Raw genomic sequence first — 19,553 nt, 5'->3', positions numbered from 1 at the left:
AGCACCTTCTATTTCAGCATTGGATGAGGTCTTTTTCCAGTGCTGACTGGGCTGGCTAAGACCAGAGAGTGGTCGGGCTCCCTCCCTGGAACAGCTCCCCAATGGCTGGCGCCCATCCTTGCCCATCTCTAACAGCAGACACCCTGCTCAGGATTGACGACCAGAAGTGTGTGTATATATATAATGGATAGATAGATAAATCAATGGATGCTTTTTCCTTTTATACATATTTTATCTTTTTCTTCCGTCTTTCTATAGCAACAGATTCTTCAAACAAGCTGCATTCCCATGTGTACTCAGTCAGGTGTGCTTTTCTTAGGCAGAAAGCAGGATATGCAATCAGGTTCATACACAGCTGGTGCGACTTCATGAACGCATCTGAAGAACCGATTGGCTGGACACGTTGTTAAAGCTGTCTCCTCTTGACCTGTAATCTGAAGATTGATGTTGCTGAGAGAAAGGGCTGAATTGCAAGTCAATACCTTTTTTTAAGAACCTTCTCACTTTAATTAATTGTCCTTACAATGTCCTAGATTACAGCTGAGGGATAGGTGATAAGAAATTAATGAAAGCACAGAGTGTAGGGAGGAGGTAAGCCCTGACAAGATTATAGGGTGTGGGAGAGGAGGATTTGGGAAATGGACTGAGAGGAAGCAACGTCCTGGGTGGTAGCAAAGGGATGATTTCCTGTCTGTCTGTCTACCTGTCTGTCGCTCCATTTGACAGCACTGTCTCTAGGGCATTTTGTTTTTCAGTGGTGCTGGACACAGCTCACACCATCACCTTAATTTATACGACGCAGGGTTATTGGAAGGAGCTTTGCAATCACACGATCATGCTGGCAGCTCCAGGTCTGTCCATTGCTCACCTTGGTTTGCTTCTCTGGTAAATGGGTATAAGAGTTCCTACCGCATACGGAAGCTACTTGGCTCTATGGCAAGCAGGGGCTGTCGATGGGTCGGGGAGGAGGCTGGGAGACAACCCAGGGTCACGCCAAAGCCATGCCTAGTGTCCTGCCTCCTCCCTGAGCTCTCTGGGACACAGTGTGCTTCTCCTGCCAGGTAGGGAGAGGCCCACAGGGGCTTCGGAAGTCATACAGTGGCCCTCTTCCACATAGGCTTCATGCACACTTTCTGCTTTTCTGTTTCTTTCACTTCCCTTCCTTCAGGGAGCGTTGGGTAGTGACGTGCCAAGAGTAGAGATCTTTGAAATCAGACAGCCACCATTCAGCTCTGCCTGGCTTTGTGAGCTTATGGAAGGCATGCATTCAACAGAAGACATACATGCCAAAGCATGCTAGGAGTTCAGTAAACCATGCAGGAAAACTAGAAGGTGGTCACTAGCCACTGGAAGCTAGACTGGAAGGTCAGCAAAGCTTTCTCTGAGGAAGTGACATTCAAAGCCTGAAAAGACAGCTGGAAATCAACCAGGACACAAAGAAGCAGGGAAGGGGATGGAGAAGAGTTCCAAGGGAAGGGAAGAACCTGCTCAAGGCCTCAAGCAGGGCAGAGGCCAGTGTGTGAAAGGCTGAAGGCTTTGCCAAGCAGGACTGGCAGAAGAGGAAGTGCAAGAGATGAGGTTGGAAACCAAGGGAGCAGAGGGAACATGAAGGTTTACAGACGCAGTAGAAGTTGGTGTCATATCTAAAGGGCAAGGAGAAGCTCTTCACGGATGGTGACTTCTTTTTTTTGTTTTTTTGCTTTGTTTTTATTTTTAAAGAGACAGAGCCTTGCTCTGTTGCCCAGGCTGTAAAGCAGGGGCACAATTATGACTCACTGCAGCCTTGAACTCCTGGGTTCAAGCAATCCTCCTACTTCAACCTCTGAGTAGCTGGGGCTACAAGCACACACTACCATGCCCGAATAATTTTAAAAAAATTGTAGAGATGGAGTCTCATTATGTTGCCCAGGCTGGTCTCCAACTCCTGGCCTCAAGCCATCCTCCCACCTCGACCTCCCCAAGTGTTGGGATGACAAGTGTGAGCCACCATGCCTGGCCTCTAGAGACTTTAGTGCATCAAAGTTTATGGTTTCTACAAAGCCTCTCTATATATCTTTATATCTCAGAGATATAAAATTAACAAGTCTCTACCCTTGAGGAGCTCCTAAAGTCATGGAGGATCATCTTTATAGATTTAACATATAGTCACCCACAGTCTTTGCTTGTTAGATCTGCTACATGCTGGGCTCCACACTGGGAGAAAATCAGTCATAATCTATACCCCACAGGGCTTGCTGCCCAGTGAAGACACAGATATTGAACAAATAATCCCAACAAAGATGTAGACCATTTTCACTATAATCCAAGGCCATTGCAAAGAGGAGTAGAGGACTTTAGGGAAAGCACAGCATGTGCAAAGGCCCTGTGGCAGGAGGGGTCATGGTGCATCTGAGGGGCTGCAGTGGGAGTGATGAGAGGTCACTCTAGGAGGAAGGTTGGGGACAGACCCTGCAGGTCTGCTGGGCCTTGTGAGTAGCCTGAGAGTGTGGTCAGAATCCACACAGTGTGTACAATGCACAGAGGGAGCAGGCGGAAGAGCAACCCCACCTGGAGGATCAGGGAACGGCCAGTAGACAGGGATCTGGGTTTAAAGGATGCCTTGTCCCTCTCTCAGCCTGGTGTGGAGAAAAGCATATGAACAGCAGGATCAGAACATGTTCAGAAAAGTTCCTGTGGCTAGAGGGCCAGAAGATGGGGGTGGAAGGTGAAGTTATGGAAGGAGGCAATTGAGGTCAGATCCTGAGAGCTTTCTAGACCAAGCTAGAGCAACCTGGAAAAAAGGACCCACTTGCTTCTTGAAAAGGCACTCAGCCTGTGGGTGTCGGGGCAGGTCTAGAATTCAGGTCCAAGGGAGTAGCTTGTCCAACATCTTCTCTTTAAGAGGAGACTGAGACCCCTTCCAGCTCTGACATCCTCTAAGTCTCAAATGTGATTTGCAGACTCAACCATTGCACCCTTGGAGATTGTTGTTGGGTAATTCTTACATACTTGGTGGCTTTAATAACAGAGTATGATCTATCAAAGCTCTAGACACCAGAAGCTGGATGTTGGCAGGGCCATGCTCCCTCCCAAGGCTCTAGAAAAGAACTATTCTTTCCTCTTTCAGATTCTGGTGGCTTCAGGTGCCCCTTAGCTCAGGGCAGTTTCTCTCCAGTCTCTGCCTCCACTTTCAATGACACTCATTTCTTCTCTCTGTGTCTGTTATCCTTGGATTTATGGCCCATAAATTAAACCAAGATGATCTGCTTCTCTCAAGACCCTTAACTCAGTTACATCTGCAAAGACTTCTTTTTGCAAATAAGATCACACTCACAGATGCTAGAGATTAGGACATGGGCATATTGTTTTAGGGGACACCATTAACCCACTGCTGACCAGCCTCAGAGTCTACCACTAGATTGTTTTTCTGCAAAGGTGCTCACGATAGTCTCATACGACTTTCTAGTATTTTAAACTTTTTTGTTGTTGTTTTCAAGATGGAGTCTCACTCTGTCATCCAGGCTGGAATGCAGTGGCACGATCTCAGCTCACTGCAGCCCCCATCTCCAGGTTTCAAGCGATTCTCCTGCCTCAGCCTCCTGAGTAGCTGGGATTACAGGCACATGCCACCACCCCCAGCTAACTTTTGTATTTTTAGTAGAGACAGGGTTTCGTCATGTTGACCAGGCTGGTCTCGAACTCCTGACCTCGAGCAATCTGCCCACCTCGGCCTCCCAACGTGCTGTTAAACTGTTTTTAAGATCTTTGTTTATGCCAAAGCAAAATGAGAAAAGGGGAATTCTCCACAGTGGCAAAATTTTTACTACAAAATTTTCACTTGGTTTCTCTCTATGCCCAAGTCCTGTGCCCACATACATGAGTTGTGAATGTCTGGGCAGAGCTGATTGTCATCCAGCCTCAGTAACAAAGACTGTGCCACCTCTGTAACCAAATGTAAGCAGACAAGCGGCAGGAAGCCTCATGAACTCACTGGGATCTCGAGGCACCTTGGTCTCCACTCCAGAATGAGAGTCTCAGTGAATGCTTGTTGGCTGCGGGGCTTGAATGCATGAACCCTGCTTAGTGAGGCTTCCCTCCCTTAACCAGCACTCCGTGGTTATCTGATGCCTTTCTCCACAATACCTGGTTCTGAGAAATCAAATTAAATATAAAGTCCCTCTGCTGCTGAGCAGTTCATTGGAACCCTCCTAATAAAAATTCTTTTGAATGTGCCACTCAGCGGAATTCTGTGTAATTCTAGACAAGAAAAATTATTTCGGAAATATGTTTCTGTATTCAACGGTGTAATGAATACAATCCTTCTTATCACCCAGCACGGAGATGGCGGGTGTGACTGCATGTTAAAGACTGTTTGTAAAAGGGGCGCCTTAGCTATCCTGGCAGCACACCCAGCCACCGGTCCACGTGGGACCTGCCTTATCTCCTTTCTACGGCTACAATTGTGGGAGAGGAAGATAATGAGGTTTTTTTTGTTGTTTTTTAAAAACCATGTCACAAAAGGCAAATAGAAACTTAAGCCCCAAAAGAAATTTCTCCATTAACACAACTTCTGAAAATATTCCGTACAAAGAAGTCCGTCATGCTACCCCTCCAAAACCCTTGCAGAAAAAAAACATGTGGAAATTCATCTAAAAACAAAGTTGGAGTGTTCCTCGTGGTTTGTTCAAGACATCGTTGTCCTCGAAAACTCTTCAAACTTCTCAGAGGCCGGTCTGGATCACTGAGGTTCACATGAGACACTATTTGAAAAGAAGTGCTGCTTCATTCTGCAGACCTTACACCACAGAACAGTTAAATGTGGTGCCAGAGAAGAGTGGGAGAAACAGAGCCTGCTGAGCCAACTTCAATGAACTGATAAAAAAGACTACAATTAGTGCCACCACCAATTTTTATATTTCATGTTAAAACCATGCATTTTCTTACATAGGTTAAACATATTTCTTACAATGTTATTTTCCCCATCTACAGAGAGCACACTTATGGCTAATCAAGGCTGAGTTCTTAGTGCCTGGATTTTTCGTGTGCATAGATTCGTATGTTTCACAGGTTCCTAAACGCCGGAAGTCAGAGGCCAGAGCATCTGAAATGTGAACTGAGCTCACGGAATCATCATTGTCACTCAGGACATTCTAACATGTTTTCCTGACATATCTGTACCAATTGTTATCTCTATAATTAAAACCATTTTAAAACTAAGTTCCCTTCCTTAGACTCTTTCCAACACTGCCAATCTCAAAAGAATCACTTGAAGCATGATTCAAATTTTAAAACATGTTAGGGCCAGGGAAGTGCCTCAAAGTCGGTGTGACCTGCTTGGGCATGGAAGGTGGGGGCAGAGCACGTGTGAGCCCTGCCTGTGAGCAGTGTACCCTCATGGGCTCTGCGGTTCCAGCCTTTCCTGCAGAGCTGAGTCCGACAGACAGCGCTACACAGGAACTCCTTCTCACACTAGAACTTTGCCAAAAGATACTCATAGGCTGGAATTGCCAGAGTCACTTTTTGGCTTAGAACATCACACAATGTCCATATGATCATTTGTACAATGGAATCTATGTTGTGGAACAGCCAAGATAAAAGAGGCAGATTCAGCAAGGGGAACTCTTACTCTGATTCATAAACACTTGGTGTTTAACGCAGAACCTCTCTTGGTCCAAACTCTGCTCCCCTTTGACTCCCTGTACAAGTGACAGGCACTTGACAGACATCCTCCTCTCTGTCCCACCAAACCACGAAGAATCTGTTCATCCCTGAATTTCTCCGCATTCCCCAAACCTGGCCAAAGCCTTTGGGTCAGAACTTTCTCCTAATGCACCTGCTTTCTAGTTCCTCTGCTTCCCATTCCTTCCCTGGGTGCTAAGATCTTAGTTAGATGCTGGCATGGGCTTCTTTTTAATTAAAACCAAAGGCCACCCTCACACCTCAGTGCCCTTCATCATCTCCCAACTCCCTGCCAGAGCAAGTCTGGTCTCTTGAGGGTGATTCCTGTCTTTGCAGCATCTGGCCTCAACCTGCTCCCCCAGCCTCACTCTTTGCTCCCCTCTACCAACACGCCGTGCCCTTTCTCACGTGAGCATGGCCGTTTCTGAGCTCTGAGGAACGTAAGACCTATGAACACGTGAGCACAACCCCAGGTATTCTCAACTACTAATAATTAAGCAGGTACTTTGTTAACCCTGACAACAGCTATGAGCAAAGCCCCAGTACACAGAAGTTACAATTTCCTGTCTGTGTGGCAGATATGAGCGGCTGTTAAGGTGTGTGTTAATTACTGAAATGTGCCCTCTCCATTCTGGAAAATATTATTTTTCTTTTTTTAATTTAGTTTTTATTTCAATAGGTTTTTAGAGACTAAGTGGTATGTGGTTACGTGAATAAGTTATTTAACAGTGATTTCTGAGATTTAGGTTCACCCATCACCCAAGCAGTGTACACTGTACCCAGTGTGTAGTCTTTTATCCCTCAACCCCTTCTACCCTTTCTCCTGAGTCCCCAAAGTCCAATGTGTCATTCTTATGCCTTTGTGTCCTCATAGCTTAGCTCCCACTTGCGAGAACATGCAATGTTTGCTTTTCCTTTCCTGAGTTACTTCACTTAGAATAATAGTCTCCAATTCCATCTAGATTGCTGCAAATGCTATTATTTCATTCCTTTTTATGGCTGAGTAGTACTCCATGGTGTATGTGTGTGCGTGTGTATGTGTGTGTGTACGTATGTGCGTACATATATGTGTGTGTATATATATATACCACATTTTCTTTATCCACTTGTCGATTGATGGACATTTGGGTTGGTTCCACATATTTGCAATTGCAAATTCTGCTCTGAGCAGCATTTTCATGCAGACTGATGGGGTCCTGCTGGCTGCCCAAGCATGACATGCTTCACTTCTCATCTAAACTCAACTCCCCTTCCAGCTGACTTTCTGAACATTGGAGGCACCACTAAGTATGCATGTCAGAAAGTATACTCCACAGAATGCCAGTTCAGCTGCAGACTAAAGACTGTTTATTGAGGCCAAGGGTTATTCATTTTTCTCTCTTTGTAATAAGAGACTACTGGTTTGTTTTTCTCTACGATTCCTAAAATCCTTAAATCAGTTTTTAAAGGCTGGGTAGGAGGGCATTAGAGTATGCAAACTTTCCCAAACTTTGCTGTTCTACAGCCTTCGCTGGTGATACCCAGGCAAACAAGGTCTGGAGCGGACCTCCAGCAAACTCCAGCAGACCTGCAGCAGAGGGGCCTGACTGTTAGAAGGAAAACTAACAAACACAAAGGAATAGCATCAACATCAACAAAAAGGACGTCCATTCATGGCCTCATCCAAAGGTCACCAACATCAGAGACCAAAGGTCGATAAATCCACAAAGATGGAGAGAAACCAGCACAAAAAGGCTAAAAATTCCAAAAGCCAGAAGGCCTCTTCTCCTCCCAAGGATCACAACTCCTCGCTGGCAAGGGAACAAAACTGGATGGTGAATGAGTTTGATGAATTAACAGAAGTAGGCTTCAGGAGGTGGGTAATAACAAACTCCTCCGAGCTAAAGGAGCATGTTCTAACCCAATGCAAGGAAGCTAGGAACCTTGAAAAAAAGGTTAGACGAATTGCTAACTAGAATAACCAGCTTAGAGAACATAAATGACCTGAAGGAGCTGAAAAACACAGCACAAGAACTTCATGAAACATACACAAGAATCAATAGCCAAATTGATCAAGTGGAAGAAAGGATATCAGAGAACAAAGATCAACTCAATGAAATAAAGTGAGAAGACAAGATTAGAGAAAAAAGAATGAAAAGAAACGAACAAGGCCTTCAAGAAATATGGGACTATGTGAAAAGACCAGATCTACATTTGATTGGTGTACCTGAAAGTGACGGGCAGAATGGAACCAAGTTGGAAAACACTCTTCAGGACATTAATCAGGAGAACTTCCCCAACCTAGCAAGACAGGCCAACATTCAAATTCAGGAAATATAGAGAACATCACAAAGATACTCCTTGAGAAGAGCAGCCCCAAGACACCTAATCATCTTTCCCCACAAAGGGAAGCTCATCGGACTAACAGGGGATCTCTTGGCAGAAACCCTGCAAGCCAGAAGAGAGTGGGGGCGAATATTCAACATTCTTAAAGAAAACAATTTTCAACCCAGAGTTTCATACCCAGCCAAACTAAGCTTCATAAGCGAAGGAGAAATAAAATCCTTCACAGACAAGCAAATGTTGAGATATTTTGTCACCACGAGGCCTGCCTTACAAGGGCTCCTGAAGGAAGCACTAAACATAGAAAGGAACAACTGGCATCAGTCACTGCAAAAACATACCAAATTGTAAAGAACATTGACACTATGAAGAAACTGCATCAACTAACAGGCAAAACAACCAGCTAGCATCATAATGGCAGGATCAAATTCACACATTACGATATTAACCTTAAATGTAAATGGGCTAAATGCCCCAATTAAAAGACACAGACTGGCAAATTGGATAAAGAATCAAAACCCATCTGTGTGCTGTATTCAGGAGACCAATCTCATGTGCAAAGACACATGTAGGCTCAAAGTAAAGGGATGAAGGAATATTTACCAAGCAAATGGAAAGCAAAAAAAAAAAAAAAAAAAAGCAGGAGTTGCAGTCCTAGTCTCTGATAAAACAGACTTTAAACCAACAAAGATCAAAAGAGACAAAGAAGGCCATTGCATAATGGTAAAGGGATCAATGCAACAAGAAGAGGTAACTATCCTAAATACATATGTACCCAATACAGGAACACCCAGATTCATACAGCAAGTTCTTAGAGACCTACAAAGAGACTTAGACTCCCACATAATAATAGTGGGAGACTTTAACACCTCACTGTCAATATTAGACAGATCAAAGAGACAGAAAATTAACAAGAATATTCAGGACTTGAGCTCAGTTCTGGACCAAGTGAACCTAATAGACATCTACAGAACTTTCCACCCCAAATCAACAGTATACATTCTTCTCAGCACCACATCACACTTATTCTAAAATTGGTCACATAATTGGAAGGAAAACACTCCTCAATTTTTTCTTTAAAGCAGCATTCATACTGGTTTCCTGCAGAGCTTATTTTGAAACACACCATCTTACAGTTTTCTGTTGTCATTCCTGTAGGCAGCTGCAGAATAAAACCCTGCCATCAAACGTCATTCCCACAACATTTACTTTTCTGTTCCTGGATCCATTTTTTCAAGTGGGACGTCTGGCCGTTTGCTGTCTGTATTAATTTTCTGGGGCTGCCATAATGAAGTCCTGCATTCTGGTTGGTTTAAACAACAGAAATTAATTTTCTCACGGTTTTGGAGGTTGAGAGTTGCAGATAAAGATGTTGGCAGATTGGTTTCTTCTGAGGCTGCTTTTCTGGAATTGTAGATGGCCATCTCCTCCCTGTGGTCTTCTCCCTGTGTGTCCAAATTTTCTCTTCCTATAAAGACACCATTCATAATGGATTAGGGTCCACCCTAGTAATGTCATTTCAGCTTACCTCTTTAAAGATACTGTCTCCCAATGCAGTCACATGTTGATATGAATTTTTTGGGGATAGTCCATAATGTTGCCAGAGCATTGCAGTGCTAAATAGGGGGTATTGCAGGCAACATGAATAAATCACTAAGTTCAAAATTTCAGAATGCTGTAAGAAAATACATAATCAAAAATACATATATAATCTGGTTGGGTACACGAGATCAAGCCTGAAATCCCAGCACTTTGGGAGGCTGAGGCGGCTGGATCACCTGTGGTCAAGAGTTTGAGACCAGCCTGGCCAACACAGTGAAAGCCTGTCTCTACTAAAAATCCAAAAATTAGCCAGGCATGGTGGCGGGTGCCTGTAATCCCAGCTACTCTGGAGACTGAGTGGGGAGAATCACTTGAACCCGGAAGGTGGAGGTTGCAGTGAGCTGAGATCACGCCACTGCACTCCAGCCTGGGCATACCAGGCTGAGTGAGACAACATAAAAAAAAAAAATACATATATAATCAAAGTGTTCAATCATATTGGAAACTCCATTGGAAAAGTGGATTCCACAAAGAAAAGAATTTCCTGGCTTTGGTGGATGTGGCAGGAACAACATACATAGCAGTATGTTTCTATGGACCAGGGTTTCCAAACCCTAAATCAAAAACAGAAGGTAGTGGATTATTTACCTCATTATCTGAAATACACATCACCTAGTCCTCTTCCTTAGAATACACATGAATCACACTCACACATACACATATTCACATATCCCGTTGGAATTTAATTTTTGAAATTTCACATACATTTTTCAAGGAACTCTGACATCTTTCATCTTCGCTGGTTTCTACTGCAATCCTATTAAACAAATACAGACAAGTTCATTATTTTCCATTGACAGATAAGACCACTCAAAGTCAAAAGAAATTAAGTGACCTTCCCACAAGATATTCCCCTCTCGGCTCTTTTAATAAATTTGTTAAGATTCTTTGGGTAGCAAATAACATAAACCCAATTCATATTAGTTTAAGTAAACAGAAAAAATAAGCTTATGTAACTAAAGACCAAGGGTAGATCTTTTTGACCAAAAGGATAGCTAGGTCCAGGTTTGGAAAGGACCTCATTAGAAATTAGTCTCTCTCTGTGTCTTGGCTCTGATTTTCTTGATTTGTCTTCATTTTCAGCTAGCTTCTCGCCTCTTGGGGGCAAGATGGCCACCAGCAGCTTCAGAGTTCTCTCTTCATCGGAGCAACCTCAATAGAAACCATGTGTTGCTCTCCAACATAAAACATACTTGGTTTTAGAGAAGAATTTGTAAGTGAAGGCTGTTTTTTGTTTGTTTGTTTATTTTTTCTCATAGGCTTTTTTGATGGATTGAGACTCTTTGTTGTTTAATGATGTAGTTGAATTTCTTTTGGTCTTCATTTGTCCATTCCACACCCATGGCAGACATCACCAGTCAGTCATGGAATATATTTTCTTGCTGTTTTCTTTTCTTTTCTTTTCTTTTCTTTTTTTTTTTTTTTTGAGATAGAGTCTAGTTCTGTAGCCCAGGCTGGAGTGCAGTGGTGTGATCTCTGCTCACTGCAACCTCTGTCTCCTGAGTTCAGGCGATTTTCCTGCCTCAGGCCTCAGTCTCCAAGTAGCTGGGATTACAGGCAGGTGCCACCATGCTTGGCTAATTTTTTATTAGTAGTAGAGACAGGGTTTCACCATATTGGCCAGGCTGGTCTCAAACTCCTGACCTCAAGTGATCCACCCGCCTTAGCCTCCCAAAGTGCTGGGATTAAAGGCATGAGACACTGCGCCTGGCGTATTTGCTGTTTTCAGTCAGTAAGATCTGGTGTGTGAGTTAAAACCTTAGACCTCCTGCAAGCAAGGATGCACATCCTGGTGTCATTTTCTTCATCATACTCTTGTTTTTTTTCTTTTTGAAAATTCATCAATTACTTGAATGTTTTTTCCAGAAGCTTCTCTGGCTGTCGATGATAAGTGTTTCCCCAATAAAACCTAAATGAACCAAGTAACAGTGAAGTGAATCACTGAAGCATAGCTGGACTCTTCGTTACCCTCTCCTTTGCCCAATCCTCTCCCCAGCAGACCAGGAGCTTACCCTTAACATCCAGAAAACTCTGCAGAGCCATTTGGCCCAGTTCATACTGATTAAGAACAGGCATTCATGATAATGATGACTTTTCAAATTAGAGCCTGAGTATTTGCTGCTACCATATATTCAGCACAATCGCATTTGAAAGACTGCATCAACTGACCCAATTTGGGCATTTTAAAGGTAACACAAAGTGACAATATCACATTAACTAATAACTCTGCAGAAATTACAGAAATGTTTGCATTGCAGTGGGAAAGAAAAGCCAGACACCCTCTTTCCCCTCCCTTTCCACTCTCCCTACCCCACACAGTGACAGATGGCAATGGTGAGTGTGTGAAACCTCTGGTCTCCGGTCCTGTCTTGCCCACAACCGGCATGTTGGTGGCTGTAGTGGTCTCTGAGCATGAGTGGCAACAAGACAGAGCCAGCAAGTACCTTACAGGCCATTGCGAGTTGCTGATGAATTAATAGGCTGACAACCAGTAGTTGCAGGAAGATTTGCCACTGAGTTTGATGAGACAGTTTTCTATGCCTAAGAGAGTTGTGGCACAAGGAAGCCTTTTTGCTAAGAGACCATGACCTCCCCTAGTGTCTTGGCTGTTTAGGTCTAACACATTAAGAAGCTGTTTCTAAGAGTAAAATAAAGAAATCAAACCCAGCAGGGACCTGGTGAGAGCATCATCTGTGTCTTGGGTGGGAGGATCTTGGCCAGGGCTGCAAGAGGCCAGCTTTCAAGTGCTTGAAATCCTGGGTGAAAGGCAGGTGAGTACTGGGACCACAGTAATGCAGGCGGCAGGGAGAGTTACAGGGGGTGTCAGCAGGAACACAAGGCAGGAGGCACAGGCAGGAGCACACGCAGTAGAAGTGCACAGGCAGGAGGCAACTTAGTGGAACTTGGTGCAGGGAACAAGGCTTCCTGCAGCTGTGTCTTAAAAAGTGAGTAGGATTTGGGCAGACCAGGGAGCTACACCGGGCAAGGTGATTGATGCCAGTGATGCCAAGAGACTTCCACTGGTGGTGTGTTCCCAGGTGAAGAAACCAGGCTTCATTTCTGTGGGCAGAAGGAGCCTACAGTGACTGATTGGAGGCATGGCTGTGAGAAGAGCATTTGTGAGGGCTCTGAGAACAGCACTTTCTATCACTTAACTTCACCGCCTCTTCTAGACCAACGCATGTGCTAAGCTGTCATTTATTTACTCACAACTTCCACTGAGCACCCATCTGTGCCTGTGCTGTGCTCTGTCCATGAGGCGGGTACAGTGTCTTTCTGAGGTCATGTGGGTGTGAAGGACCTTTGGGGCTCACACACCTTGGACAGCTCCTGGCCCAGGGTATACACCTACAATTATGTGTTGAATAAATGTCTCCATACCATGTCTTCAGATGATCAGTCAATCAGACCCAATGCTTAAGGTTCTCTTTCTCATTTTGTTACTCACATGACAGGTGGGTTCAATGGCTTGGCGGGTGACGTCCAGTACCACAACCAAGGCGGGTTTAACAAGGGGATTTGATGCCTTGCAGCAAGTAAGGAGGACATCGGGGATAGTTCCCAAGCAGCGCCTCCCAAAACAAAGGTGAAAGCCTGGCTTTTATTGGGCTGGTAAGCTGAGTCATCGAATGTGGAGCTGGAGTAAAGCCCGTCACTGATCGTGTTCCACATACCTCACATGCACGGAAAATGGTGAATGAGCTCCTCCCTGGGCAGGGATTTTAGTACACTAACAAGGGGAGTTCTCCAAAGTTCCTCTCCAACTCAGGCATCTCTGGGTCAAACCCATTTTTGTTTTTACAGGGCTGAGATTCTTCCTGGAACTTTTTGAAACAACAACACCGGCTGCAGTCATTACCAGTGGGAGGTTGCTCGCAGGGCAAGCACAGAAACCTGTGGACCGTGGGTTAGGCTCTTGCAAGACTTCCCTGAAAGATCGAACCTGATCACTGACAACATTTGTCTGCATTTCCCCTTGACAAGAAAGTCCACTGCATGATGAAACTGTTTCTCCAAGGCAGACTAGATATAGAAAGGTTCCTGGAAGAGAGAGCTTAGGAGCTGCAACTTGAAAGATACATCAGAGATCTCATTGTGTTTGCCCTCCGGCCATCCATTCTCCCTTCTGCTGCTGCCAGCATCTCAAGTTGCCTTGAAGAATCGTCCTTCTGTTGGTCTCAGACAATGTGGGTCTGGTGCCCAGCTCCTTCCTGTACACACCAGCTTGAGCAGTTGACAGCTGACTCAAGATGACAGCTGTGCCATCCCCGACCCTTGTGACCGGTTCAGGAGTGTGCATTTTAAATAGGTCAGTCTACTATGGAGCAATCCCACACATTTTTCTAGAACTGGGAAAAGGGAAATTCTCTTGTCTTAGGGACTGTGCAGTAAGGCTTCTGGGGTGGACTCCCCAAGAGTGTGGTCAAGTAGCAAAAGTAGAACCAGGAGATGGAGCGGGGGCAGGGTCTGATTAGAGCTGGGGAAAGGCTCCAGGTGGTTTGTCTGATGAGACAGTTTCTAAGTAATGAAGACAGTTCATAGGTAATGAGGAAGTATCCTCCAGCTAAGCTGTAGCCCCAAGCAAGCTATCTGGTTCCCAAAAGCATGGCAGACTAATACCAAGCAAGCTATCTGGTTCCCAAAAGCATGGCAGACTAATACCTCCTTCCAGAGTGGTCCCGGGGAATACTAGACAGGATTCACTGAAGAAAGCACCACACTGAGAAACTTCCATCCCAAAGGTGCAGTAATGGCAGATTTGGCAAAAATAATTGGAAAACAGTGTCATGGCATCTCAAATTATTCCACATCTCTCTATCTCTATCACCACCACGGGCATTCAGGCCATTGTTGCCTTGCCCTGAAAGTCTAAAACAGTCCTCAGTTTTCATCCATATCCTCCTATCTGCCGTTCTCCACAGTGCATCCAGAATCATCTTTTTAAAATATACATTCTGTTAAGTCCCTTTCCTGCTTAAAATCCTCTGATGACTTCTCATTAAAATGAGGGTAAAATCCAAATTCCTTATCAAGGCCTGTTGGGCACTAAAAGACTTGTCCCAAACCTCCTCCTCTATCTTATCTCATGTGACTCAAATTCAGCTACAGTGGCCTTTATTTTGTTTCCAAACACATCAAGCTCCTTCTGACCCTATGGCTTTGTTCTTATGGTCCCTGTCACCTGGAATATACTCTTTCATACTTTTCTTATAACTGAATTCTCAACCTTCTGTCCCAGCTAAAATGTCACCTCCTCAAAGAGTTCTTCTCTTGCCACCTTATCTTCTCCACCTCAATCAGTTTTTAACCTAGGCAACTCTGCTAAATTACTCATGACATTCAAACATGTATCCACAGTGGCTCTAAATAACTGAAAGTCAGCTTTGCAAGGGCAGGGATCTTGTCCATCCTTGTCCACAGCAGTTTTTTGAGCTCCTAGAATGAGCACCATGTTCCGTATTCTGTTAGTATTTGTTAGATAAGTGGCTGGATGGATAAATGGTGATTGTCCAAGGCAATGTAGTTCCTAGATGCTATGGAAAGCAGCCAACCTCAACCAGAAGCTGTTTAGGAAATTTTGAAATCAAAGAATCTCCGGCTCTTAGAGCCACAGAGTCCTTGGCAAGAAACAGGTTTCTCAGCACAGACTACCACCAAGTATAGAAGCAGACAATTCAGATGAAAGCCAGCTTCTTCCATTGCAATGAGATTAAATCTGCTAGTAGGGTCAAGTGCAAGGCACCTTAGTTTCTCCCGTCTGCTTACATTGAGATGATGACTAACTTTCAAATTGCTGTGTTGTGCAACCTGTCTTATTCTACTTCACATGGGATGGGTCACATATTGGTGCTATGAGACAGTTTGAGGGAGGCACATCTCACACATGAGTATGAAGCCCAATCATCACACTTATAAACTATAGAGGGATCAACCTATTGTATTTTGGAAGGAAGGGAATAATTTTGGGAATCAGTAAAAACTGAGCATGTGCTTCAACTGTCTGTGGGCACTTGTTTTCCCCACTCTAAGAATGACCCATTCTGGAATAATCTGAATACATTTAGCTGTCCACTTCACCTGGTAGACACCAGACAGCCATGGAGTACAGACTCCTGACACAAGATGAAAGTGGTTCTGATCCTGAATTCCTTCCAGCAGTGACACTTCCCGACATCATCAATCACTCAGACCCAGAGAGTGGGCAGAGAGCTTTGGGCTAAGGTCCTCAGCAGTCCTTTAGCTGATGAATGTGTCTGTAGGCTTAGAGACATTTTCTGTGTTCTTTTTTTTTTTCTTTAATCAAAGTAATACATTGAATGGTAAAAAAAAATTCAAAAGGTAAAGGAATAGGTTATTATGAAAGCCAAGTTTAATGCGCTTCCTCCATCTCATGTCTCAGAGATAATTTCTTCAGGTAGTTTCTGTCTTATTTCATTTGTTTTTTACCTCCATTGTGTGAAATAATATGAATGTATATCTGTATTGATTTATTAAATTGAGGCCAGGCACAGTGGCTTACACTTATAATCCCAGCACTTTGGGAGGCTGGGGCTGGAGGACCGCTTGAAGCTAGGAGTTCAAGACCAGACTAGGCAATATAGGAAGTCCCTATCTCAAAATTTCCCAAAGGAAAGAAAATATTTTTTAACATTGACTAGGCAAGATGATACACACCTGTAGTTCTAATGACTCAAGAGGCTGAGGCAGGAGGATTGTTTGAGCCTGGGAGGTTGAGGCTGCAGTGAACTCTGATGACACCACTGTACTCCAGTCTGGGTGACAGTGAGACCCTGACTCTAAGAAAAAAGAAAAAAATAAAAATAATTTAAAAGATGTATTAAATTTGGACAATATCTATTGACTCTCTAAAATAAGAAATAAGGACTTAGCTCACCAGTACCTCTTCCTCTGTTTCTCTTCTTCATGTTTAATAGTTGTATTATTTTTAACTCTTCCATTGATTACATTGTTCCCAACATTTTATTATGACTCTTTTCAAACACACACAAAGTTCATAGAATTTCACAGAGAACACCCATATTCATACCACATAGATTATTTCATCAACATCTTACTCTACTTGCTTTATCACATATCTGTTCATTTGTCTGTGCCTCTAACTGTCATCAGTCCATCTTATTTTTTGATGTGTTTCAAAGTAAGTTGGAGACATCAGTGCACTCCACCTGTCAACACTTCAGCTTGCAATACTGATCCAGAGTTCAGGGTCAGCCATGCAGTCATCACCACAATCCAGTCTTAGAATATTCCACCACCCCACGCTGAGGCAGGGAAATTGCTTGAACCTGGGTAATGAAGACTGCAGTGAGCCGAGATCGCGCCACTGCACTCCAGCCTGGTGACAGAGCGAGACTCTGTCTCAAAACAAAACAAAACAAAAATTTCTGATACCCATTTATAGTCGATACAACTCTCAGCCCAATCCTTTTCTTTCTTTATCTTTTTGAAATGAAATGTATATAAAATTCAATACATGGATCTTAAGTGTACTCTCAAATGAGTTTTGACATATGCATACTCCTGTGTAGCCAAATAGGTACTAAACTGTCCCAGGGTTCTCTCCACGTCCCTGCACTGTCCGCAGCACAGAGGCAATGACTGTTCAGATTTGTTCCATGGTAGATTAGTTTTCCTTGTTCTGTAACTGATACGGAAAGAATCCATATAATAAGTAATGTTTTATAAACAGCGTTTCTTTTTCACTCAGCATAATGTTTTTTGAGATGGTTCATGCCACTGCCTATGTCAGTTGTCTCTCTGATTGTTTATTGATGGCCTGTTTCCATGAGTTTTTGCTCATCATAAATAAAGCTGCTATAAACATACTTGTACAAGTATGTTATTTGCAGACATATGTTTTTATTTCTTGCAGATATGCACCTAGAAGCAGAACTGTTGTGTGTATTTAGCTTTATAAGAAACCACCAGAACAATTTTCCAAAGTGAATGTACCACTTTATGTTCCCACCAATAATGCTTCAGAATTCTAGTTCCTCAATATCTTTGCTGATATTTCACTGTTCTGGTAGTTGTGTCTTATTATAGTTTTAATTTGCAGTTCCCTGATGACTAATGATGTTAAGTGTTTTTTTGTGTGTTCATTGGCACTTGTGTTGTGTGTGTGTGTGTGTGCATGTGTATGTGTGAAGTGAAGTGTCTGCCTATTCCCAAGTCATAAGGTTATTCTATAATTTTCTTCTAGAAGTTTTACTTATTATATTTTTAAAATATAATATTGAGATATAATTTGTATGCCAAAAATTGGAAGTGTGCAATTGAATGGTGTTGGTAATTTGTAGAGCTGTGCAACCATCACCACAATCTAGTTTCAGAACATTCCCATCATCCTAGAAATGTTCTCCTACCCATTTAAAACCAACATCACTCCCGTCTGAGCAGTAGCCAAACACCACTCTGCTTTCTGTCTCCATACATTTGCCTTTTCTAGACATTTCCATCTACAGGAATTTACCCAAGAAAATTAAAACACATGTCTACAAAAAGACATGTAAGTAAATGTCCATAGCAGTATTATTCGTAATGGCCAGCAGCTTGAATTAATTTAACTTTAAATATAATTTAGCATTATTGCTTGCTCCAGGAGCTCTCTGCCCTCCACTTTCTGGATGAGAATCTTGACACCTCTAACCCTTTCTCTATCTTTTCCATCTACTTCAGCCTCCCCATCCAGGATCCACCCTCCATCAGCCATGTTTCTACTTTTACATCCGAAGGTTACTCATACTTAAATACTTTTTTGTTTTTTTGGAGACGGAGTCTCACACTGTCATCTAGGCTGGAGTGCAGTGGTGCCATCTCGGCTCCCTACAACCTCTGCCTCTGGGGTTCAAGCAATCCTCCTGCCTTAGCCTCCTGAGTAGCTGGGACTACAGGTGCACGCCGCCACGCCTGGAGAATTTTTTGTATTTTAGTAGAGGCAAGTTTTCACTGTGTTGCCCAGGCTGGCCTAGAACTCCTGAGCTCAGGCAATCTGCTCTCCTCAGCCTCTCAAAGTGCTAGGATTATAGGTGTGAGCCACCGCGCCCAGCCTTAATACATCTTTCCACCTCAGTTAAGTCTCCCATTCTTTGCCCAACAGTGTTTCTATAATTGAAACCTAATAAACAATGTTTGTAATATTAAGGCTGTATGAGCACTCATTTATGCATTGAAAAGTGCCAGGTGGTGCTCCAGCTGCTGAAGTTACTGTGACAAACAGACAGGAAGAGTCCCCTGGGAGTGAGGGGTGAGATGCAGGCAGTAAGTGAAAAGACAAGGGGATCACGCAATGGTTTAAAGAAGTGTTGTGCTATGGAGGGTAAGGCTGCATCTCACTCTCCCTGGGTCCAGCTACCTCACTCCTGGACCACAACTGGCTGTTCCCAACACCAGGTTCAAATGGGCTTCCTTCTTCCTCTTTATTAATTGCTTAAAATTATGCTTCATTTGGTTTGTTTCATATTTGTACTTAAAGTCACAGATGTATTTTAACAGGAAATTAAAAACTTACAGAAAAATGAACAATAACAATAAAAAATCTCTATCCCACTCTATTTTTTTTTTTTTTTTCCTAACAGCCTTGAACTCCTGGGCTCAGGAGATCCTCCTGTCTCAGCTTCCTGAGTAGCTGGGACCACAGGCATGCACCACCACACACTGCTAATTTTTTAATTTTTGTAGAGATTGAGTCTTCCTATGTTGCCCAGTCTTGTCTCAAACTCCTTGGCTTCACAAGGTGTTGGGATTACAGGCATAACCCACCATGCCCAGCCTCTTTTTAACTTTTCTAACATCTAAGGTTACTCATGAGAAATACTGCTTTTTCATTCCCACTCTTCATAGGTGAATTTATTTTTGTCTCTCAGAAAGCTTTTAAGCTAGTCTCCTTATCTTTCATGAAAATGTGTCCAGACATGGGACCTCGGTAGACCCTTTTTAACTTTTTTTTA

General features: G+C 43.4%; 1 long non-coding RNA gene and 1 other non-coding gene across 5 annotated transcripts in view; both read right to left on the bottom strand.

Moving 5' to 3' along the window:
- Nucleotides 1-208: 208 nt before the first annotated feature.
- LOC139360440 (uncharacterized) overlaps nt 209-19,553 on the bottom strand; it is a 63,767-nt gene continuing 44,422 nt past the window's right edge. For 3 of the 4 annotated variants that reach the window (XR_011617837.1, XR_011617836.1, XR_011617838.1), the window contains exons 2-4: nt 16,258-16,379; nt 10,288-10,339; nt 443-9,448 (exon numbers count right to left, since the gene is read on the bottom strand). This is a non-coding gene — a long non-coding RNA (uncharacterized lncRNA). The other variant, XR_011617839.1, reaches the window with a different exon arrangement.
- Nucleotides 15,409-15,511, bottom strand: LOC112427706 (small nucleolar RNA U13). The gene has a single exon (XR_003019411.1). It is a non-coding gene; the product is annotated as a small nucleolar RNA U13 (small nucleolar RNA).

Source organism: Macaca nemestrina, chromosome 20 (assembly GCF_043159975.1).
Source record: "Macaca nemestrina isolate mMacNem1 chromosome 20, mMacNem.hap1, whole genome shotgun sequence".
Classification (NCBI taxonomy): domain Eukaryota; kingdom Metazoa; phylum Chordata; class Mammalia; order Primates; family Cercopithecidae; genus Macaca; species Macaca nemestrina.
The sequence above is the reverse complement of the archived record's forward strand: the minus strand, read 5'-3'. Positions and strand labels throughout refer to the sequence as shown.